Here is a 25,938-nt window from a genome sequence, read left to right as displayed (position 1 = left end):
ATTGCAAAAAAATAAGTAAGCAAAACAAAAGAAAAACTTACAAAGTCCTCCAGATATGTCATGTGGCCGCCACTCCCAAGATGATGGACCATTTCGGCCTCTAGTCGTGCCCTTGCCGCCTCGTGCTACTGTCTCCAATATCCTAGAGAATATGTAGCCTCCTCTCTCAGTCAGTGTCAGTCATCTACGTCTAGCCACTCGGGCTTTGGAACCCCACTCTTGAGTGCCTTACGTGCGTCCGATCATTTGTGTGACATATATGCACGCATACACTCCATCATCCATCCTGTAGAAAACCTATCTCTTGCGGCTGGTACCAGAAACTCCTCATGCAAGGATGTTATATGTAGTCCTTTCTTCCCTCCAGTATATTTTTCCAATGATCCAAGATGTTGTGCCGAAAAACTTGTTGGTACAACTCTCTCATCACAACTCCAGCAAAACAACGAGACAGAGACACCACGCCCGTGTCTCCACAACAACCACCTAAGCCACGCTCTCTGGAACCGCCATGAGAGCGAGAAGCAGTACATGTATCCCGAGCTGACCGTGGGCTCACTGCATCCGGATCTCTGCAGCATCCCCCTAATCCTGAAGCACTCCCTCCGTCTGGCCCAAGTCTGGATCATCAACCTCGTTTGCTCGAAACTGAAGCATTTGATCGTGCCGAATTAGATCTAATAGACCAGCCTGATCATGTCCGAGACAACTTCTAGTCACCATGTCTTTGAATCTCACCATCTGATCTGGAGACATGTACATGAAGATATCCTACAACTCCTCATCACTCATCCCTCGACTCATCCTAATGATCTAAGTATTCACAAAGGTTACCTGTACAAACAAAAAATGATATTAGCATAATCAATTTAAATCATACAAAGCACGGTAATATAAATCTTTAAAAAAATGATATTACTTAAAATGCATATCTTATATACCCTTATAAGTGATTAGTCAACGAATTGAGTAAGTGGATGCTCCAAGTATGAAGTATCCTATGGTCCCATGTCAATCTCTTGACACAACTCGGCATAAATGGGAAGGTCGATAGACATGTCACCACAAACGGATGAGTCCACCTCATTCTTAAGGGCTCCTGTATTTCCATCATTGCTACCTAATGTTGGCTCCTCTACATACACCAAACTTTCGGTGGACTCCACCCCTTGCAATATCGACCCCTCTATTTGCATATTGTCCTCATCTATGCTCAGAACACCACTTTGATCATATACTCTCTCACTTCGAGGAGCTGAAGGTATAACATACCACCATCGAGGTTGTCGGGGGTTTTGATAGAAGATTACATGTTTACAAACATGTACAAGAGAGATTTAACTATTGTGACATGTACTATGTCGTAATACAAGTAACAAACAAATGAGTTCATGCACCTGTTTACAATGGGCCGACAACACAAAGGTATCGTACAAATCCGTCCATTTTTTTCAGAATCTATTTCGAGAAATTCAAATGGACCTTGTCGAACTATTGTTCCAGCTCCATCAAGTACCACTTTGAACCACTACACATCGAATAGTATCATGGAGAAGCTACGATAATCCACCATAACAATACTTTGCAAGTTTCCAAAATACTCCATCTCATCTATAACTGTGTTTGGATCCGTTGCTCGTTGTCGGCTCTCTTACTCGAACCTTGCTGTGATACCAGAGTCTGTTGTGGAGCGCATTTGGTCAATACACTCCACACGAAATAGCCATCCGTGCGACCACCCTGCACTATATATTTTGTACTATACATTGAAACACTCAATTAGTTGTCGCATATAAAATATAGATATGACAAACCCTAAACACGTCATCACCTTTGGACTACATCCCCTCGAGAATTTCCACTCCTCGATTGAGATCTCCAGTGGGCAAGCTAGATACATGCAATCTTTCTCTTCTTCTATGCTTTTTCACTAGTATAGTCACAACATCCTTAAAATGCCTCCACTATGTTTTAAGCCTTGTCTCTGTAGTCTAATCCTCTAACAAATCATCGAGCTTCTCTTGAAGCTCATAAGTTTTTGTTTATAGAAACAATTCAATTTTCAAACTTCCAAGAGCCTCTTGTTCTACAAGATCTAATTTCTCAAAATGACTTTCAAATTCTCTTAATAACTCTATAGCCACAAGACCCTTATTGAGTTTTGAAACCCACTCTTGGAAAGCCTTGTAAGAAATCAAACTAGTGTCTTCAATGTAAAATTCTTACTGGAGTGTCTTCTTAAAAGCTACCTAGTCAGCATTCTACATGTATAATTCAATAACTCGGGCTTTTAATTCATGTACAATGACACATACAAAATACTAGCTCCATGCAAGTGAGCCACCCAAAATAACTCCATCTTTTGAGCGTAGGTAGGCAAATATGCAGATATATTCTTGCCATTAAACAACTTCATCATGCTCTACTGTCTACAGAGTATTCATCACAATAGTTTTTGTTTGAGTACCTACATATGCATGTTCATATTCTACACTAACTACTATAAAAAATAACTAGAAAGTGTGCTTGAAGGTTTTCCCATCATTTATTTCCTTCTGATGATGTTTCACATTGGGTTCACCAATGTCAAAGGGGTATGCAAATATGCAAATATATTCCTGCCATTAAACAAATTCATCATGCTCTACTATCTATAGAGCATTCATCACAATAGTTTCTGTTTAAGTAGAAGCCTGCATCACATGTTGTTATTATTGTACTTGCATAATCATATTCATATTCTGCACTAACTACTCCAAAACATAACTAGAAACTATACTTGAAGGTTCTCCCATCCTTTCTTTCCTTCTGATGACCTTTCACATTGGCTTCACCAATGACAAAGGGGTTTTAGTCAAAAGGTCATATTCACTGGGGATCGGAGAGAGAAAAAAATAGACAATAGTAGATAAAAGATACCTCCTTTAGAGTGTTAGCCATAACAAGGAATTGGCCGTTAGAAGACAATATCATGCTCCACCCATACTTGGATAAGATTCTAAGGAGGAGGAACTCCACATTGCAAGTCGACTCAACTCTGGTGATCTCTGATTGATATGTTAACTTATATCATGTAAGTGGGCATTTGCCCACAAGATATGGGTAGTTATGCGACTCTAGAGTATAACCCCAAGTTCTACAACTAGCTCTTGAGAAAGTAAGACACACCACAAATGCATTGAATGCCCATACACCTTGACTCCCACAATCCTTGGAAGGATTTTCATTCTTTCCAAGGGGGAGGGGATAAAAGTGGAAAATGGATAAAGAATAAAAATAAAAGTTGAATTTTAAAGAGAAGAATGAATGTGGAAAATTTTGTGGATTGATTAATGTGAGAATTCTAATTTTGTGGATTGTATCCTTCATCATCGAACACTAATCTTTCTAATGACTTTACCTTTAGTACAAGAGATGCCCTTTAAAGAGAATGAATTGTGGGCTATTGTGTGGTGATAGGAACCCAAATGGTAAGACAATACGATAAAGCTAACAGGCCCCCCTTCTCAGAGGAGGAGCATAGAAGATATGGATTAGCCATGGAGATACAAGTGTTCAATTAATTAAAGTACCACATCATCCAACATAATATTAGTGAGTTTTGGGAATCTCCCAATTCCCAGATTTTGAATACTAAAAAGGTGGCACCCGGATAACATGCCCATACATTTCTCAAAATCATATTACGTGACCTATCATTGGAAAATGCTTGAAAAATGGAATCTATTGAGCTATAGAGTGCTTGATTTAGAATTATAGTATTCAAGTTATGACAAATCCAAATATTTGACCACGTGTCCCAAACTTATGGGAAATTTCCATATTTCCCAATATGGTATTATCCACAATCTAGAAGGAGTGATGACATCTAAGGAGGTAGTGGCACAGATGATAGAACAATGTAATCCTACCAAGTACCTAAAAAAGTTGGGGCAAGACATTGACCACATGAAATGCATAGAATTTTTGAGAACTTTTGATGTCCAAAAGAACAATGGCATGCAAGGAGATACCTCTAGAAGGGTGGAAAATGCCATTAATCAAGAAATTGTGGACAAGGCCCTGGGATTAGTAGATAAAATGGAGAAGAGGCCAAAGCGGGATGTATGAGGGATGTTGGGGATAGAAAAAAAAAGATCTACACAAATGATGGGATTAGCTTGGCTGACATTTCCAACCCCACCATCCAACTCCAAGAAGAAATAGTCCATACCCTCTTCTCAAGCCAAAGATATAATGCTCTTATGAATAGAATAGGAATACCATTTCTGGAGAGCTTTGTAGCAAATGACCTTGGATAAGGTAAATTGGAATGCCTATGTACGGAAAAAAATCCACGCATCGAGGTACTAGCCACCACAGCACTAACGGCAATAGGAGGGGAGTCTTTGGCTACCACAATGGAGTTAGAGAGGAAAAACGTACTTTCAAGGCTTCAACTATATGCTTCGGAGGAGTACTAAAAGCTATGATCTAGGAAGTCTTGGGGGAGGTAGAAAGAGAAGTAGTAGAGGAGACCTTGGAGCTGTTGCCTAGCCAAGAGGAGCATCACTCCCCCACCCCACCAAGCCCAACTATCTAACTTTCAGTAGTAGGAGAATAGTGGAAGGAATGATTCCACAAGGAACAATAGGATACAATAGAAAGAGTTGCTAATGAAAAGGGGACAATCAACGCATCGAGGTACTAGCCACCACAGCACTAACGGCAATAGGAGGGGAGTCTTTGGCTACCACAATGGAGTTATAGAGGAAAAACGTACTTTCAAGGCTTCAACTATATGCTTTGGAGGAGTACTAAAGGCTATGATCTAGGAAGTCTTATGGGAGGCAAAAAGAGAAGTAGTAGAGGAGACCCCATCCACCTCTGAAGAAAACAGTGAGCTGCAAAGGGTGGAGGAGGAATCAAAAAGGCTTGAAGAAGAGCACAAGAAGAAACAAGAAGAGGAGGAAGAGCAATTGAGGCAACAGGAAGAGGAGGAGATAGCCCTTACCATTTGGAGATTAGTGGAGTAGTCCTTTCAATCTCAAGAATTGGCGATGATGAACCATGCCAAGAATAAGCATAACAAAGCCAAAGAGGTAGCAGAACAAAGACTAGTTGTGGAAGGCAAGGGTAAAGCCCCCTACATGCAATCCCACCAGTCTTGGTGGCTACCTTGACAATCATCTAGACACAAGGAAATATTGAAGGGGTGGCCAATGAAATCAACATCATGGCCCCACGATGTAGTACTTAGTGAGAAAAGTGCAAGAAATTGTGTATGCACCTAGCAAAGGAGCCTCCCTTGCAAGAACAAAGATACCTGTAGTAGCAATAGTTAATACAAAATCACATAAGCGCCAAAGGTATCTCGTTTAGAAGTATCAACTACTTTGGTGCCTTTAGCAGTGTGTAACACTAAAGATCATGAAGAATTGGTAAAATAGCTTCAAAGCCAACTCAACAAGATGATGGAGGAGAAAAAACTCATGCTTTTGTAGAGCTAGAAGAAGAGAAGATTGTCTTTGCAGCCTACAGGGTAGAAAGAACAAGGATAATGACCATCTTAAACATGGAGACGATTGCATTGAAAGAGACCTTAAAGGCAATGAAAGGAGAAGAGAGCTTAAAGGATTTGTACGATGAAGAGAGAAAGAACAACATTAACCTAGAAAACATGTATGCCTTCAACTCTAGGGAAAACATGCACCTAGAGTCAAAAATGGAGAAGTTGAAGAGGCAAAGAGAGGAGGAAAGGAAAGAGCTATAGGTGGCAAGGACCTAAAGAGATGAGGAGACCACAAAGAAGCTAGCATAGCTACACAACCAACTTCAAGAAACTCTCCACCACAAGCAAGCCATATTGAGGGAACAAGTAGAACACAAAAATTAGGAGCGACAACAAATGCACGCATTATGGCGGGCACTTGAGCAGGTGATTGCCCCCTTAACCCAGTACCAAAATTAAGGGCTAGAGCATATAAAAGAGAAACTAGAGCAATGGGCATCCAAAAACAAAGATAGAGTCAAAGACTTAGCTTATAGACTGGCCCATTTCGAGAGCGAACACCTCCTGGTAGAGAGCAAAGCGACAGCTATCGAGATAGGAATGTTGGAGTAACAATACACCTTTTTTGAGCATAGTGTTGAATGTCCCGCAGTCAGGTGGAGAATAAATATTGGAAGATGTAAAACAAAAACTAGAATTAGTAAGGTGGGCGCTGCAATATGGACTCCATGCCAAGACACCCAAACCTAGCACCAACTTGGGAGTAGAGGAGCAATGAGCCCATCTAATCTCAGTTGGCTTAATATCATAGAAACATGCCTTGCTAGGGTTTGGGGATCTAGAGCAACAAGTACAAGATCAAGAATAAGGGACCGATTTTGAAACAAGACCCACAAGAGGAAGAATAAGTGTAAGAACTAAGCTCCCCTCTACAACCATAACCACAACTAAAAGAGCAAGGAAGGAAACCATGCCATCTCAACATATGGTGAAGATGAGGCACAAACACAGAGAATAGGTGGAACTGGCCCACAGAAAGCTCCAAGCCAAGACAGTGCAAGTTCCATAGGTGGCCATCCCTCAAAGTGAGGAGTGCAACCCTATGAACTAGGGCTAGGAACTTGTAGCGTGGAAGTAATGGAAAAATCGTGGCCACCCTTTCGAGTTTGCTTTTACCTTCCCTTGTACATTGGATAGGGTACTATCTCCAAGGGTAGTGGAGGATGTCATTAAGCTTTCAGCAAGGCTAGGAAGGAGATGGCTAGAGGAAAAAACGAGTCACCCTTCGAGGTGGCAGCAAAAGAACATGTAAATTACTAAGAAGATAAGGTGGTGGAGGTACCCTAGAGGGTGGAGGGGTATGTGGCTCAGCCTAGGTGGCATAGAAATATATGGGACTCTAAATTACCGGCCTAGATGAATTTTTATAGCGCCCTAACTCATGAATGGGATTATCATACCTACATACCCTACCCGAGGAGGATTGGAGTTGACTTCAATGTGCATGTGGTAGATAGGACTTCCCTCTTGTCTACAATGTAAATGCCTCAGCCCCTTAAGAAAGCCAGATCTTCATTGAAAAATGGACCTTCATCACCTCATGCAAGTTTTCTCAAAGAATTCTCCTCATGCCCCGATCCCACCTTCATCACCACCTGTAGCTATCTTCGTCTATTGCGAATATTATTAAAACAAAAATCTACTACAGAGGAAGAGTGGGTGCTACTCCTCTTTTTTGATATCACTACTGGAATAGATAGATGTGCAATGGTATGTCTCATGATGGGAGCCACCCTCTTGCCAGTATTTTGTTAGAATATCAAGCTCCCATTACTCTTTAGTTAGTCATCTTTATGTGTGTAAGTCTCTTTCAGTGAGTATGATGGAAGAATAATGGAAGAAGAACAACAATGAGTTGAGGCTCATCTTTTGGTCCACTCTGTCTCTCTCTCTCTCTCTCTTTCAACATGGTATCAGAGCTTGAACGCCTGAAGCCTGAAGGCTTGGCAGTGGCCATTTGACATCTAGACATCAAATCTTGAGAAAACTTCATCAAAGGAGATTGTGCTTGCAGCCCGTTATTTTGCAAAAGCTATATCTTGCTACAAAAATGGATTTTGGAGAAACGGCCCCCTATTCCTGACTGTTTCGACATGGTCTACAACTTTGCAGAAGAAAGTTTTTTCAGCATAGACCTGTGCAGAAAAGACTGGTTGTTTATTGCAATAAACAGCAGGTGATAGCATCATTACTTGATTGAGAGCTTGACTAAGATCTCATCTGGGAGCTTGAAGAACGGATTATAGATCTGAAATAATAGTGGTCTACTGTATACAAATAAACTACAGTATGTATGCACCTCTAACATGAGCTTGGAGCACCCAAACTTGCTCAGGAGTACCATTGAAGCATAGGTATATGCTGGGAAGTCATATGGAGTTGATGTCATGCATTTGAGCTGGGATTTTATGTTGAAAATGATTCAAATTTAAAATTATTTAATAGCTGGAAACTGTCACTGAATGTAGGCAATAAGCATTTTCTCTTACTGAAGCATTACATGTCATTTTGGAGCTCTTGCCATTTGTATGACCTGACATATGTATGCTGAATGCTTCGAAGACTAAAGAGAGCATTGGATGGAACTGAGGATTGAAATATAGAGATGAAACAAATGCCTTGACATCTACTTGACTGGTCATTTACAATAAATGCAGTATATGACATTGTCTCTCTACACTCCTGAAGAAAATATCATTTATCACTCAGGATCTCAAAGGAGTTGATTTCCTGAATGTCAGGTTGCAGGTTTTAGACTGCATATTCTCTTCATTGCAATAAGAATACATGAGACAGAGATACAGTACTTGCAAAGTCTATGTATTAACTTAAACATCTACGGGTTATCCCACATGCTTGTGGATGTTTTTGAGGTTGTAAAGGGCTGAAATACCCTATTTCTTTTGAGCAAAAAATTATTGCACGAAATTGTCTTGAATTGCAAGAAATTGTCCTGAATTGTAAGAAACTGCCATGAATTGTAGGAAACTGGTTATGAACTGTAGAAAACTGTCATGAATTGCAAGAAATTGGTCTTGAAACTGTCCTAAATAGCAAGAGACTGGTCCTGAACTATAGGAAAATGAGTCAAATACTTACAGGTTGTATACATCATTGAATACCTAAGTTGCAACTATGGCAAATGCTCAAGGCACTGATAATATCACTCAAATTGTGGGAAAAAAGCTAGACAACAAAAATTATGCTTTATGGAAATTCCGTATAAAGAATTTTTTGGTTAGCAAGGTTATTCGTACTTATGTATAGGTGATGAGGCTGAACGTGAAATGCTTGAAAGGAATCCAATAGATGATCAAAAAATGGCTCATAAGTTATTGGCTGAGAGAGCATGCAAGGTATTACATTGGTTTTCCTTATGTATATTAGATGCTATGGTTATACATATTACTAGATGCAGTTCCCCAAAGGATGCATGGGACATATTCATGAAGAATTATGGAAATGTAACACATGCAAGAAAGATTCAGCTCAAGCAACAGTTCAATAACATGTCTAGGAATGGCAGAAGCATTCAAGCCTACACTACTATAGAGATCAAGAACATAGCGGATTAGCTTGCTGCTATTGGATCTTCAGTGTCTGAGGATGATATGATTGTAGTGACATTGAATGGACTTGGAAAAGAATATAAAGCATTTGATACATCTATTTCTGTGAGAGCTGAATCCCCTGATTGGGACGAGCTGATTGCTTTGCTGTTGCATGAGGAAGTTAAGCTTGGGCTGAATACAAGTTCTAGTACGTCTCAAAGCAGAGACAATATTCTTTACTCTAGCTAGCGTAGCAAAGGTGGTAGAGGCCGTGGCTCTTTTCGAGGTCAAGGAGACACTCGGAACACTTATGGATAGCAGTATCAGAATGCTTGGCATGGCACAAATACATAGGGCAAGTGTGGATCTAGTGGATTTCGAGGCAAGGGGAGATTCCCTAGAGGTAGAGGAGGATCCTAGCAATCAAATGATTAGTCCAACAGGGACAAGGAATATCATTATTGTGGTGGATATGGGCATATAACCAAATATTTTCATAAGAAGAAGGCTAACACGAAAGCCAAGGGTAGACAACATGGAAATTATGCTTTATCTAGCAGAGTTCTTGATGATCAAGGTGACACGTTTGCCATGCAGCATGTGTCTAAGAATGCATCTAGGTAGAACAGAGATGAGAGATGGTACATTGATTCAGGGGCTTCAAATTATATGACACACCATGGAGAATGGTTTGATGAGATGGTTGTAGGTTCAGATGGACATGTTTGTACTGGGGATGACACCCAAGATACTATTTAGCATAAAGGAGTTGTATCTTTGTTGATGCCTGATGGCAAGAAAAAGAGCCTGCATGATGTACTACATGTACCTAGAATAACTAAGAATCTTTTGTCAGTGTGGCAAAACAGAATCTTTTGTCAGTGTGGCAAAACAGAATCTATAGGTGAGATTTAATAGAGATGAATGCTTTGTTGAAGAATATGGTAATGGCTGTAAATTGATTGCTAGAGGCTGACGAGATGGCAAAATGATTACTCTTGATGCGTCAATTCTAGAATTGAAAGCAACCATGTTTGCAAATGATGGTGGTGCTATACGGGATATTGAGATATGGCATAAGCAGATTGGCCATGTGAATGTACAAAAGTTGAAATCTATGCAGCAGAAGGAGATTGTGCTTGGACTACCTAAGTTCAAGTATCATGACTTTGGACATGTATGTGATGCATATTAGTTTAGAAAGCAAGCACGGTTTCTATTTATGAGACATGTACGGAATAGCTTATGACCCTTGCAGTTGGTGCATTCAGATGTATGGGGTTTGTCTCATAATGATTCGTTTGGTGGTGCCCGTTACTATGTATCCTTCATTGATGATTTCAGTAGTAGGTACACTTGGCTTTACATACTCCACTCAATGTAAGAGCTAACTTGAAGAGATATCTACAAAGAGTAGGGCCTTTCTAAGAAAAGCCCTAAAAGTGCCATGTAGCTAGGCCACTACTCATGAATGAGATGCTTCTTATGTGCTCCCTTTATGATTTATTTTAAAAAAGATAAGAGAAAAGTGAAAACAAAAAGAAAAGAGAAAAGAAATAAAAGAAAAGACAAGAAAAAGAAAAAGGACAAGAAGAAAAAGAAGTGGAAAGAAAAGAAATACAACAATGAAATCAACACATCTAAACTCTACGAGCATCACAAGAACTCCACCTAGGGACCACCCTCACCCCTCCCCCATATCACAACTTAAGGCATATCAAGGGTAGGATAGGATTGATAGACCTATATCTCTAAGTCACTCACAACACCCCCATTTCCACAAACTAGGTCCTCAAGTATGGGACAATATCTTAGGCTTGATCTATCTTCCACTTCCACCATCACTTGCACAATTGTTAACCTCAACACAAGAAAAAGCACAAAAAGTATAAAAGTGCAAATCGAGAGCTGAAAGAGGTAGCCTAGAAGGACATTGGACTTGGAAAAGCCCAAAAGTATAGCCATGGCCATAAGAAGTCCAAGGCAGAACCAGTAGAGCCCAAAAAGTTCTAAAAGAGAGAAGGCGCACCTTTGAATGTAAAGGTGTAGCCAAAATCCTTGTAAAAGAGCACTAGGCTCCCTCCTGTGCAAATTGTAAGGGTAGACGGGCGGTATAATGGAAGCTAGGAAGATAGGAGGATAATAGGAAAGAGGGCCATGGCCCGTCATGTAAAAAAGGGGATGATCGCTCAAAAAGGATAAGGGTTTTGTATATAAACTCAAAAAGTGATGAGAAGCTCATTATTTGGTGTGTGTCTAAAGTGGACTCTTCTTCTTCCCTTCTTCTCTTCTTCAAGGTGCTTGTGTGTGCTTGAGAGAGGGAGTGTGAGAGTGTGAGGGAGTGAGTGTGTGAGGGTGAGGGATCATGGAGAAGAAGCTCTCAATCATCTACTCTCTTCTTCTTCTCCTCTCCTCTCTTCTCTTCTCTTGTCTCACTCATGGCTATGGAGGATGGAGCTTGGAGGTGGAGGCTTGAGGATGCTTGAGCTCGCATCACAAATGGTGGAGTTACTAGCTTGCTTGAAGGAGGATGCTACTCATTTGGGCATCAAGGTAAGCTCACTACACCTAGGTAGGATCGAAGGTGCATCGGCTAGGTGAGAGATAGCCATTTGTGCTCGCTTGAAACGCTTGAAACAATAAGGGGTTTGTGGGTCTTGGTGGTTGAGCATGAGCTCCCTCTACAACAATACACTGTACGGTAAGGTAGACACAACCCCTTAGGAAGTGTACTCTTTTTTTTTTCAGCAACATTGTATGGTGGTGCAGCAAACCAACACCTACAGAGGTCTTCTTCAACCAATCATCTATCTTCGCCATTGGCAACCTCCCAAACTAACTTCACATAGCATGCCCAACGTGAGCCACCTCCCCAACAACCCTAAGAACCATTCGTCAACACTCAGCCCATACCATTAGGGGCCATATGGGACTAGCACCCATGTAGGAGGGGGTAATGTTACACCCTTGGAAGACCAAGACACAAAATTCAAAAAATAAAAAATGGAGAACAATCCTAAGGCGAGAGAAAAATGGAAGAGAAAGGCACACTCAAAGTTTTTTTTGAAGATATGAAGTGCAGGGACAAAGTCTCGAATGTAAAGGGAACCACACAATAGTAAGCGCACCATGATATGCCAGCAAGAAAAGCACTGGATGCATTGCAATTCATTTTGTAAAAGAGTGTCGGGCTCTCTCCCATGCAAATTGTAAAGAATGAGAGGCGTGGGTTGAGGCCTATACTAATAGGAAGGAGAAGAAAAGAGAGGAGAGGAATGGACAAAGGCTGGAGCAAAAAGGAAATGGTTTCCCAAGGAAGGGATAAGGGCATATATAAAAGTCAAGAAATGAATAAAGAAACTCATTCTTGTGTGTGACCAAACTTGGCTATCTTCTTACTTCTTGCTCTTGCTTCCTTCTTATGCATGAGAGAGGGAGAGAGTGTGTGAGAGAGGAAGAGAGTGTGTGTGAGGGAGTGAGGGACTGTGGAGAATATATTCTTCTCCTCTCTTCAGCATCATCTTCTTCTCTTCCCCTTTCTTACACACAAGGCTATGGAGGTCCAAACTCAGATCTTGGAGATCAAGCTTTCTTGAGAGCACATATTGAATCATGGAGCTATTGATGAATTCGTGGGAGAAGGTACTCAATTGGATTCGAAGGTAAGCTCACTACATTGGTGTGTGGAAGAGTATGTACGCTATGTGAGAGGTAGCCATAGCTCTCTGCTTGAAATGCTTGAGGCAATAAGTGGTCCAGGGGTCTTGGTGGTTTTCTTGCAAGGGTGATGACAAATTCCTTGGATTTTGGCTCATCTCTTAAACCACTAATATATGTCATGTGCACATAAATAAATTTAGCACTTTCCCATAGGAAGAAACTACACAAGAGTTTTTTTCAATTATAGGTACAAAAGTTTCCAAGGATCCATGCACCCTCATCTCTTGTTCAATCTTCACACTTCTACTCGTTGACCCACCATCGAAACTCACTAAAAGAATTTCAAGATTACCCTAAACTTCAGTAGCCATATCACTTACTAGCACTCCAAACATTCCAAAGGCTAAAGGATAATGCTGATGGTAGTAGTAGAGAGAGACTCTATAATCACTTGAATGTCAGCGGAAGTGAAGATGGTAGCCTAACATAGGGTAGTAGCCCAAAACTGCAAGTTTGATACATTGGTATGTGGAAGAGTACGCATGGCTATGTGAGAGGTAGCCATAGCTCTCAGCTTGAAATGCCTGAAGCAGTAAGTGGTTAGTGGGTCTTGGTGGTTTTTCTGCTTGGGTGACGATAGCATCCTTGGATTTCGACCGGTCTCTTAAACCACTAATATATGTCCTGTGCACAAAATAAATCTAGCACTTTCCCATAGGGAGAAACTACACAAGAGCTTTTTTCAATTATAGGTATAAAAGATACCAAGGATCCATGCACCCTCATCTCTTATTTAATCTTCACACTTCTACTCTTTGACCCACCATCGAAACTCACTAAGAGAATTTCAATATTACAATAAACTTCGGCATAGCCATATCACTTACCATCACTCCAAACATTCCAAGGGCTAAAGGATAATGTTGATGGTAGGAGTAGAGGGAGCCTCTATAATCACTTGAATGTTGGAAGTGAAGATGATAGCCTAACATATGGTAGTAGCTCAAAACTACAAATTTGATCATGTGTTAAATGGTTGTCTTGCCTGCAAGAGTAGCATTGTTTCCAACTTTACTCAGAGGTAGTGATGCATTGTGATGGGCTAGAATGGCATGGGTGGCTTCATAAGGGATAATGGAAGATGATCAGGGATGAGACAAAAAAGGAGGCAACATGCACTCTTGTTGTAGTAGTCTACATCTTCTAAATTGTGTGGTTTTATTTCTTGCATAAGGAACCATGGGAAGAAAGCTAGATGGCTTGGAGCCAGTGTATAAGCCAACTAGGTGAGAGATAGTTGAGCCAAGAGTGAGTCAAATTCTTAAAAGGATAGGAGTCTTCATCTAATGCCCCATCATTCAAGTCATGCAGAGGCCAACACAAGAATCATGAATTGGTTTTATAGCAAAGAGACTTAGGTATAGAGAGGGCATCATTGGTTAACTAAATACCATGAATACTATTATGTTTAAGGCCATATCCTTCGTCTCATGGTGACTGACTAGATTTGATTGCTTCTGAGTTAACTTAAAGTCCAATAAATACTAAGATTTATGCTCTATTTTCTCTTTTTGAGTTATTTTCTTATCAATGGATGTAAATACTACTTTGAAAGTTAATGTGTTTGTGCATATCATAAGAGTTATAAATACTAAGATGTATGCTCTATTTTCTCTTTTTGAGTTATTTTCTTATCAATCGACGTAAATTTTACTTTGAAAGTTAATGTGTTTGTACATATTAGAAGAGTTATAAATACTAAGATTTATGCTCTATTTTCTCTTTTTGAGTTATTTTCTTATCAATGGACGTAAATTTTACTTTGAAAGTTAATGTGTTTGTGCATATTAGAAGAGTTATAACTAATCACGAAGATGACTTGCATAGTTGAATTGTGAAACTTGACCCTTACTACTATCCATATGATCGATGTTGATACAAGGATTCTGTTTTGATCTTAGGACTTGAGATGCTACATTACCCCATGTCACATGGTGGTAGCCACAGCTAAAGAAATATACTATGTGAGCATGAAGTTTTCCCAATCAAGTACTGGAAGTCATGGACTATATTTCTTTGCTTCTTAATGAACTTAAGTCTAATGCATAATAGACTTGGATACCCTAATAATCTTTGATTCTCTTTGTGATCAGTCACTTTATTTTCAAGGGATATTGCTTCTAAACTTAATATATTATCTAATGCTCATGAAAAAGTGAGGGTTAAGGCCAAATGAATAGTTAAATTTGAAAAAAGCATTCAAATTCTTGAAGAGAATTATTTATTTTTAAAATATTAAGGCCAATATAGCTGTCACATTGTAACAACCCAGAATTGGTGTGGAAGAGGGTTGCATGCTCTCTATGCAAGCACCCTTCGTGGCACCCAGAGCTTGTATATTTCGACCCAAAACATGTGCTCTCCTTCTGTTTTCTTGGTGCGTAAGCCACTCTCTCTCGAGTCTCGTGATCAGACTTTGAACCTGTGTGCAATTTATTATTCGAATTATGTGACTGGTATGTAGCTCGCCAAAAAAGGTTCCTTCAACCCGCACCTTTGTTTGTTCTGCACCCAATCATCCAAAAGATATTTCTGATTTTGAGATATGAAGAATGTTAGAAGCACCCTAAACATATCATCAATGGTTTGCCATCTTTATTAGGTGTAGCTTACCATCCAAAACACTTGAGGGGTTCACTATGTATATCACGTGGGTTCAAAATAAGGGGTCTCAAAAATACCATTTTTATATATATTTTATATACAAAAGGGTGTCATATAAGGAGGTTATTTAGAGATTGAATAAAAAAGAGTAGTGTTTTATGTAAGGAAAGTTCATATAGTAGGTTCATGTTAGGCTACTCACATCTATGTTCGAAATCTCATAGCCCACCAAAAGATAATACATTCTTGAACAGTCCATAGATCATGCTTCTCACATGAACTAAAGCCATACCAGAGCATGTGTAAGCACCATTGATTTATGTTGAGGTTCTCATAGCGAACCAAAAGATAATATTTTCTTGAAGAATCCACCAATCATGCTGTTCACATGAACAAAAACTTCACAAGAGCATGTGTAACATGTACATCATCTTCATGCAACTTGGCTATACTTTACATGTGTTCTCTTTCTCATTTGAAGTCTAGTCCTTATTGGGGTTGACCCATGGACCTTTCTCCACTCTCAAATTCTCCACATCATACACATAGCTCTCCACTCTAGTATCAACAATATGTTGACCATCTAAGTATAGGCAACCATCTTCCTAGATTGTACATTAGTTGGATGACCAAATGCATGCCTTTCCCAACTCTATGCCACCATAGAACAACAAGAACACAAGACACACATCCAAGCAAAGACTAGTTCACTTGCATTGGCATTTATCACATTGCCTAGTTCATATTCTTTAATTCCCTTGCGTATCTACGAAGATCTAGCCTAGTAATATAGTGCTTCAAAGTAGAAATGATGCCATACACCCTATCCTAGGATCAAATAGTTGAATTCCCTTGCCAACAAGACCGTCACAATATATAGTTGCATGTAGTCCTCAACTCACTTAAGAAAGATATCCATGCCCTCTGCTTGGAACCCTCATGTATATTGTGATGTAATTTTATTGTTGAAATGGTTGCACGTCAACTTACAATCATTACAAGCATGGGAGCGTCTCACGGTATCAATGCTTTCTTTCTCGTGCCTTAATGGTACATTTTATAGGTTAATGCAACATTTCCATCTACTTTGGATTTAACTTCTTAGGCTTATAGTCAGGTGTGTAAACAAGTACTATGTAATTTTATACATCGAGGATATTTTAAACATCTACATCACTTATGATTGATATCAATCCGATTTCTTTAATATACACCTAAGGTTGCATATGGGCTTGTTGAGAGTGAAGTACTACATGACCATTTCACTTGTACCAAAATAGTACTAGCTTATGTTAAAAATGGAAAGAAAAACAATGATTGTGGATCAGTTTTATAGCAAGTCACACCACCCAAGATATAGGCCTTAATCATGCCGCATGAAGTGCACCGTCCCTTAGCCCATACACATCTTACATGACTATCTTTCATACATGCACACACTTATAGAGTTATCTTATTTCTATATGATCCATGAGCATATATATATCCAAGTGTTATGTGATTAATACACATTCATAGATAAAATATCTATACACTTATAACTTACATGTTTGCACGATCACAATGTATTGATTCTAAAATTGTATAGATGTAATATTTATATCGATGCATACACAAAGAACAACATGATTTACATGTGTGTATGCATATGTATGTATGTATGTATGTATGTTATTGAATGACTAAACTATATACAAATAATAGCATAAAATTAAAATCCTCTAAGCTAAATAAAGTATTATAGTAATGAATAAATCCTAAACTAAATAAAAATAGTATGTTATCATGTAAAACATTCTAAAGAGGCTTGATAAAGCTATACTATGTAATACTTATAATAAAAGCTTACTCTCTCTTTAATTTGATCAATTTATTGATCAAAGGTTATCACATTTAAAGTTCTATCATAGCTTTAAAGCCTTTGGATGCACCCCACGCTCCCCCCACAAAGAAATGAAAAAATGGGGGTCGATTCTCTCTCTCTCTCTCTCGACATTCATCAGGCCGATACAAATATGCTCCTTGAGCACCGACCAGCTTTCTCTACTCAAGACATTGTCTCCTGGGCCTCCATTGGGTCCTGCCTCTTAACCTTTACACGTTCCGAATGAGGGGACCCATGTTACCAGCGCTCGTCTAAATTATGGCCAACCCGCCGCTTTAAAGCTACCTCCAAAACCCTTTCGTAACTAAATTATAATACTTTACAAACATTCATTAAAAGATTGTAATATCGTAGTGGAAGGTCGTGTTACCTTTGATTGGGTGGTTGAGAGATCAAATCTCCAGGGCCTCGATTTCTCGTTCTTGTACTTTTGTAAGAACTTTTATTTCACATTATTGTAAGGCAAATGGCCATCTTAACACCAAGATATACATATATTTTGGTTTTAAAATTTATTAGAGAAGAAGAAGGCATACTTAGTCCCCATTATGCACTTTTGAAAGCATCACTTATCTTGACATAGCCAAGAACATATAGGAGGATAAATATTCAATTTTAAATTGTTTGTTTCTCTTAGCAAAAATTATAGCGCATATTAGCCATGTAAACATTTCGACTCTTAACACGGATCAAAACACATGTGAGTCTCTTCCAACCGTAATAGTTTGCACTAGAACTTTGTAAATGTAATACACCTTCAATCTCATAAATATCAAGTCTATTTATAGCTGTCTAGTTTAAGAAAATTGCATATGACATAATAGCTTCATGAAGATGAATAGCATAATCAAGTGGAGCTTGAAAGTTCAATAAGAATAACCTTAGAGGAGCTATCAGTCTTCATTTCTTTTTAGTCAATTTAATTGCTTCAAGGATTCTAATTTAGATGCCACACTTGTTAAAATCATTTGATTAACTTTACAATATATATGGACTTTCAACCATGCAATGGTGAATAAGTGACATGTCACGTAAAAGTAAATAGTGCAGATCAAGTCATCACTCGTATTCTCTAATAAAGCATCACTCTAGAATATTAGCATCCGTTAAACTTGAGCAAAATAAAAATAAAATACACACACCCCCCCACACGTGTATCATGTACGATTACTTATTAAGCATATATAATAGCCGTGTTAATAACCAATTATCATAGTTGTGTTAATAGGCACGTACAAGAATTTTCTTATTATAAGCTGCTCTGGTTGAATCCAACATGATTCATCGAATATGTGTGTGTGTAAGAAATTTGAAGACCAGCGTGATTTGATCCATGCTTTACATTAATCGGTGCTTAATCTAGCTTAACAATTGTGCTTAATCCTCTCTATGTGCCTTTCCTTGCTAGCTAGACTAATCGCTGCTTCATAATGAGTCTCTCCATGTACTATTGTCTTTCCTACCCGCCGACTCCCTCCGGGGCCCCGCCTAAATTTAGCAGGTGTTGGGGTTCACAATGTTCTGCCATCGGATCCTTGGCCTTTTCTTGCACTATATATGGTGAAATTCTAGTGATGCCATCATGGCTAAGGTGTGGAATTTGGGATTTACAAGGCCTTCGCACATGTGATCAGAATTGTCTATATTTCCATGTGAATATGTGCTGCAAAGTTACATACATCCATGTATTATGTTCATAATATGTGTTGGCTACATGTGTGTATGTATGTGCATAAGTGGTGCACAGATCGAATGCCGTATACACGTGTAGTGAGCGTTAGAAGGTCCCCAAGAACAAAAGAACTCTACTTTTTGCACAAAAAACAAAGAAGAAAGCTTGCACAACATGAAGCAAGAGACTAATTGGGTGCAATGTCCCCCCATGCCTTGTGTGAGCACTCCACAAAGCATGTATTTTATATATTATTCATCTTCAAGCTAAAAAAATAGCCCAATTCACAATTAGCATGCTTTAGCTTTTGTGTTTGCTTTTGTGCCACTAAAGAATTAAAGCTATTGGGCGCCCAAGAAGTCAGGCGGTACCCAAATACAATGTCCAATACAAATATTTAAATCGTGCACCCATGCACATACAAAAATAATAAATAATTATCAAGTGCTTTAGTAAATAAGCGCAACAAAATATGGGTGCCATGCCTAAGATACGTGTCCATAAAAAATTGATGATAATTTGAATACAGGCTATCCTCCAATGTTTCCCAATGCCACCGTTGCTAGCTCTACACATCAATTAAAGCATTCACAATTGTTAGAAAAATAATACAATTAAACTGACAAAAGTGAATACCTAGCAGTCTTCAGCTACAAAAATAAATTAGTTAGAACTCAATCCTAACCTTAATTTATTACGAGTGCGCACTCTAAACTCATAAACGTTTATTAATTTAAATATGTATTTTGCGGAATCACCTGCTATGGAATCACCCACTTACACATTAAATTAACAAAATGTCCGAAAAGGATAGGCGTCCCTATCGACTTTTCGCACAAAGAATCCACCTTGTGTATGAGCCCCAATAATAAAATTTTACGAAATCCACTACAAAACCTCACGGAATCCACCGTGGAATATACTTCCTGGAATCATACCCCCGGGGTGGGATAGCAATTGTCCTCAATTGCTATTAGCTCAATGTGGAGCTAATAGTGTGGGGAAAGCATTTAGGTCTCTAGCGTGCATCCATTGGGCCTCTTCAACAAGATGATTTTTAAACTTGACCAAATATCTAGAATATCTACGACCACTTCTACTAGTCATAAAGTCAGTATCTATAATAGTTTCAGGCTCAAGGATTTCAGTTTCTTTGTCTAGTAAAGGAGCGTTTTCATAGATAGGGTGTACAAGTAATTGTCCTCTAAAGGGTCGTAATAAACTAATATGGAAGGTGTTGTGGATTTTCCAATGTTGTGGTAATTCTAGTTTAAATGCATTGTCATTGATTTTGTGTATGATCTTGAATGGTCCATAAAATCTAGATGCTAATTTGACAATGGGGTGTTTATCTATACTTTGTAATCTTCGTTTTTCAATTCGTAACCAAACATAATCATCAACTTTAAAACTCATAGCTTGTCTTTTCTTATTTGCTTGTTTTGTGTATGATTGCTGGGCCTTGGCAATCATATCTTTAACTTCATCAAAAATAGTTGGTGCGCAGATCGGATGCTGTACGCTCGCGTAGTGAATGCCGAAAGGTCCCCAAGAACAATAGAACTCTACTTTTTGCACAAAATTCAATATAAAAAGCATGAATGACATGAACAAGAGACCAATTGGGTATAATCTCCTCCCATGCCTTGTGTGAGCGCTCCACAAAGCATGTATTTTTTTGTATTAATCACCTTCAAGCTCAAATAATAGCCCAAATTACAAAATAGCAAGCTTTTAGCTTTTGAGTTTACTTTAGCACAAAATAGGAATAAAGCTAACGGACGGTGCCCAAAGAGTCTAGCATGCCCAATACAATGTCCAAGTAGAAATAACATAATCGCATGCCCATGCGCATACAAAATAATAATAAATATCCAACGCCTCAATAAATAGGCGTGACAAAATATAGGCGCCATGCCAAAGGTATGCGCCCATCAAAATATAAATGATAAATCGAATACTTGCTATCCTTCAATGCTTTCCTCCGCCACTGCTGCTATCTCTACACATCAACGGAAGCATTCACAATTGTTAGTAAAATAATACAATTAAACCGACAAAAGTGAATACCTAGCAGTCTTCAGCTACATAAAGAAATCAACTGGTTAGAAATCAATCCTAAACTTAATTTATTACGAGTGCGCACTCTAAACTCATAAGCGTTTATTAATTTAATATGCATTTTGCGGAATCACCCATGTACACACTAAATTAATGAAACGCCCGAACAGTACAGGTGTCCCCATCAACTTCTAGCACAAAGAATCCACTTTGTGTATGAGCCCCGGTTATCAAAGTTTACGGAATCCACCGTAAAACCTCACGGAATCCACCGTGGCACGGAATCCACCGTGAAATATGCCTCCTCGCATCAATAGTAGCATGCATGTTAGCAATATCATCAGCAGTCTGAATTTTATTGGATAATGATGTAATAGGTGTAGGCAATCGATATCCATAAATAATTTCAAATGGTACATTCTTTGTAGCTGTATGTGGTCTGTTATTATATGCAAACTGAAGTAAATGTAGATATGTATCCCATGTGTGTGGTTTTGAAATGGTGTAAGCACGCAAAAGATCTAAAATAGTACTGTTAGTAGCTTCTATTTGACCATTTATTTCAGGATGAAATGCAGATGAAAAATCAATCTTTGTTCCTAAGTTAGCAAACAAAGTAATCCAAAAATTATTGCAGAATCTAGAATCACGATCAGAAATAATGACTTTTGGTAAACCATGGTTAGTGAGAACAGTTTTCAAAAACAATTGAGTAGCTTGAGATGCAATTAAGGTTTTCTTGCATGGAATAAAATATGCTTGTTTGTTGATCCTGTCTACAATAGTCCAAATCATATCATGATTAGCTTTAGTGTTAGGTAGACCAGTGATACAATCCATTGAAATCTGTTCCCATGGTCATGATGGAATGGATAATGGCATTAGTAAACCATATCTTTTACCATGGTGTCTTTTTACTCGTTGACAAATTAGGCATTTAGATACAAAATTAGATACATCATTGTCCATATGTGGCCAAAAAAAATCTTCAATCAATGTACGCAAAGTAGATATAATTCCTCTATAACCTTGATATGGGGGACAATAAATTTCATGCAAAACAAATGATCAAAATGGAACATTCACACATAATCTTTTTTCATAAAACATAAATCCATTAGTGTAAGACAATGAATCAATAGGAATCCAATTATTTGCAACTAGTTTATTCCAATCAGTTTGAAAAGTAGGATCTTGGTGATAAGTATCTTTCATAGGAATAAGGGAATCAAATGATATCACAGAATTATTTTGAATTGTCAGTCTTCTACTCAAAGTATCAGCAACAACATTCTATTTTCTAGGTTGATATTGTATAAGGGGATGAAAATTTTGAATAAAAGCAGCCCATTTGATGTGTCGGTGAGATATTTGTGGTTGACTAAGAAGATGTCTAATGCTTTGTTGGTCAGTTTTGATCATGAATTCAGATCCCATTAAATAATGTTTCCATTGACGTAAGGCTTGTACTATGGCTAGCAATTCCTTGTCATAGGTAGAATATTTAAGTTCAGATGGTTTGAGTTTGCAGCTAGAGTAAGCTATGGGATGAGAATCTTGCATAAGGACTGCTCCTATTCCAGATCCACTAGCATCAGTAACTACTAAAAAGAATGGTCTATTGAAGTCAGGTAATTGTAATATAGGAGCATGAGTTAAAGCATGCTTCAGCAAATCAAAGGACTTTTAATGATTGTCAGACCAATTATACACGATACCCTTCTTTAAGAGTTTTGTCAAAGGTAATGCAAGTAATGAGAAATTCCTCACAAATTTTCTGTAAAAGCTAGCAAGACTTAGAAAAGAACGTAATTCATGCGTATTTTTGGGTATCGGCCAATTTAAAATTGCTTCTATCTTTTTAGGGTCAACTTTAATACCTTCTGATAAAATAATATGTCCTAGATATTCAATTTCTGTTTGGAAGAATTCACTCATTTCGGGGTTAGCATATAATTGATTGTCTTTTAATAACTTAAAAACTAAAGACAAATGTTCATAATGCCCATTCTCATTTTTACTAAAAACTAATATGTCATCAAAGAAAACAATGACACAATGCTGACGTTTCAGAAATATACGATTCATCATACGACTAAATGTGGTTGGTGCATTAGATAAAACGAAAGGCATAACCAGAAATTCATAGTGTCCAAATTGCATTCTAAATGCAGTTTTGAATGTATCAGATTTGTCCAATCTTACTTGATAATATCCTGATTTAAGATCTATCTTACTGAATATGGCAAATCCTTGTAGCTTATCCATAAGATCATCTACCCTAGGAATCGGGTATCTATTCTTAACACTAATTTTATTTAGGGCACGATAATCAATGCACATGCGATGGGTATTATTTTTCTTTTTCACTAATAAGACAGGTGCACCAAATGGAGAACTACTAGGTCTAATTAATCCTATGTTAAGCAATTCGTCTATTTGGTTTTGAATTTCTTTCTGTTTAATTTGGTTATGTCTATATGGTGCTTTATATGGTGGTTGTGTTCCAAGAATTAAATCTATCTTATGATCTTCAGGACGTGAAGGTGGTAATCCAGGTGGTAAATCAGCAACAAAACAATCTTGGAATTGGGAAAGAAATTGTGCATGCCTAGGATGCATCTGTTTTTCTTTAGCTTGAATTTCATTCACCTATATTAAATAGGATTTGCTACTTTTACGTAATGCACATTTAGCCTGAGTATGAGTAAGAAATGGAAAATTATTGGAAGCGTGCATACCATGCAATGTGATTTGTTTTCCTTGAAAATATATTTTAATTTAATGCGTAAGATAATCTATATTAGAATTGTATTGATGACGCCAAGGCATTCCTAAGATAATGTCACTAGACTGCAAAGGAACAACTAAGAAATTTCTTCGTTCAATATAATCACCAGTTTCAATTTCTAAATTATACATCTCTTGTGTTCCATTATATCTCGTACCTAGGAATGTAGCCTTGATGCAATAATGTGTAGAAACAGTATGTAAATTCAATTCTTTGATTAATTTTGCAGAAATAAAGTCATGTGTGCTCCCATCATCATGTAAAATAGTTTTTTCTTTACCATGCACAAAATATTTCATTGTTAATAAGGAATGGGGAGTTGGCATACCTGGCAAAGTATCAGAAGTAGTACCAATGTCGTCATCTTCTTCTGTAAAATCCGGCATCTCTTCACATTCTTCGTCTTCTATTGCTTCCAGATAATTGATATGAACAGATGGCTTTTGGGATTGACAATTGGCTGCTAGATGTCCAGGTTGATGACATTTGTAACAAACTATGGGTTTTTCTTTAGATGCATTATTGGTAATGGCAGGAAGTTTAGGAATGTTGGGATTTGACAGAGGAGATAGCTTAGGGATTGGATTTATGTTTGATGGCAAAGCAGGTGGTCATGTCCAAGGTTTACGGAATGAAGACGGAAGAAAACGACTTTGATTGAATCTTCAAAAATTTGAATTGAATTGTTTGGAACCAAAGTTACCATTAGTTGGAAATTGTTGTGGTCGCTTGTCTCGTCCGCGAATTTTGTCTTCAGTGTCATGGGCCAAGGAAATTGCATCTTCAAGGGTTGTTGGCTTGAACATATTAACCTCCACATAAAAATGTCCAAGTAGGCCAGACATAAACTTGCGTTTATGAGTTACTTCAGGTACATCTTCGAGCATTCGTAGTTGCAATAGAGCATTTAAAAAACGTTCAGTATGTTATGAAATAGGTTCATGATCCCTTTGTTGTAGAAGATCCCATTGTTTGATTGCTTTTTCATGGAATTGGGGAGGAAGGAAATTCTGCAAAAATTTCTTTTGGAAAGTCTCCCAAGTAGTGGGACAATCAACGTTTTTGTGGACCACAGTCCACCATAAGGATGCTCGGTCAACTAAATGGTTACACATTTAATTTTGTCTTTCTCAACATATGATTCTTCATGGAAATAATCATCAAATTGACTAATAAAAGCAAGGACAGTCTTTCCATCACGTGATCCATTGAAAGTACAAAATTTGAAGTTTCTTTTACTTATCTTTGTTTCTTTCCGAATAGATTGGGCTTCAAGTGTTGCATCGATGGTACGTTGTATAAGATCTTCAGGTTGCGATCCATCTTGATCGGTGGTAGATCGTTGCAGATTGGCCAATTGAGCTTGCAAAGCTTGTCGTGCTCTTCGTTCCTCTTGAAGCTGCATCATAATCAAATCCAACTTTTGCTCCATTGTTGGTTTGGGTAGATCTCCTTCAGCCCCATAAAATCTTCCATGGTTTGATCAGTCATCCTGTAAAATTCCAAAAGACCTCACACACTTGAAACCTTATTAGTGGGATGAGTGTAGCTCAAAGGCGGGTTTACAAGGCTTGTATATATATATTTTAGTTTGGCTCTTGTAGTATTTCTCCTTTATGATTGCGAAATTCGATGTCACAATCGTCTTCCAAGAAAATAATTTTGTGTATAGTCTACGTATAGACTGCGTATAGTTTGTGCATTGATGATTGTTTACTGTAATCTGCTTCTGTGAGTTCACAGGTGTGAACAAGGGCTTCCAGAGGGTAGTAGACTGATTTGTGAGTTATTGAATACGAACTGTCTCTATGGTAGTTATTGAAGATGACTTGTAGGACCTTAGTAACTTGGATAACTTAGAGTTTTAATCTCTCTAAGTAAGCGTGGATTTAGAGGACCTCAGGACATTTTCGCCAGATTCGGCGACAGGCAATACGTGCTGCCGCCGTCGACGTGTGAATTGGAAGACTGAAGCTTTTTATTAAGCTTCTTTTGAAGCCTTATAACTAATCCTTAAATCTTGAAAAGCTATGGTAAGGAATTTCTTATCTATGAAGAGAAAACCAACGACTTCTTGAAGGATCTTCCTGCGTGGTCCTCCGC

The sequence above is a fragment of the Lygodium microphyllum genome, chromosome 3 (genome assembly GCF_053477565.2).
Source record: "Lygodium microphyllum isolate KBCC chromosome 3, Lygodium_microphyllum_v1.1.10, whole genome shotgun sequence".
Lineage (NCBI taxonomy): Eukaryota > Viridiplantae > Streptophyta > Polypodiopsida > Schizaeales > Lygodiaceae > Lygodium > Lygodium microphyllum.
The sequence above is the reverse complement of the archived record's forward strand: the minus strand, read 5'-3'. Positions refer to the sequence as shown.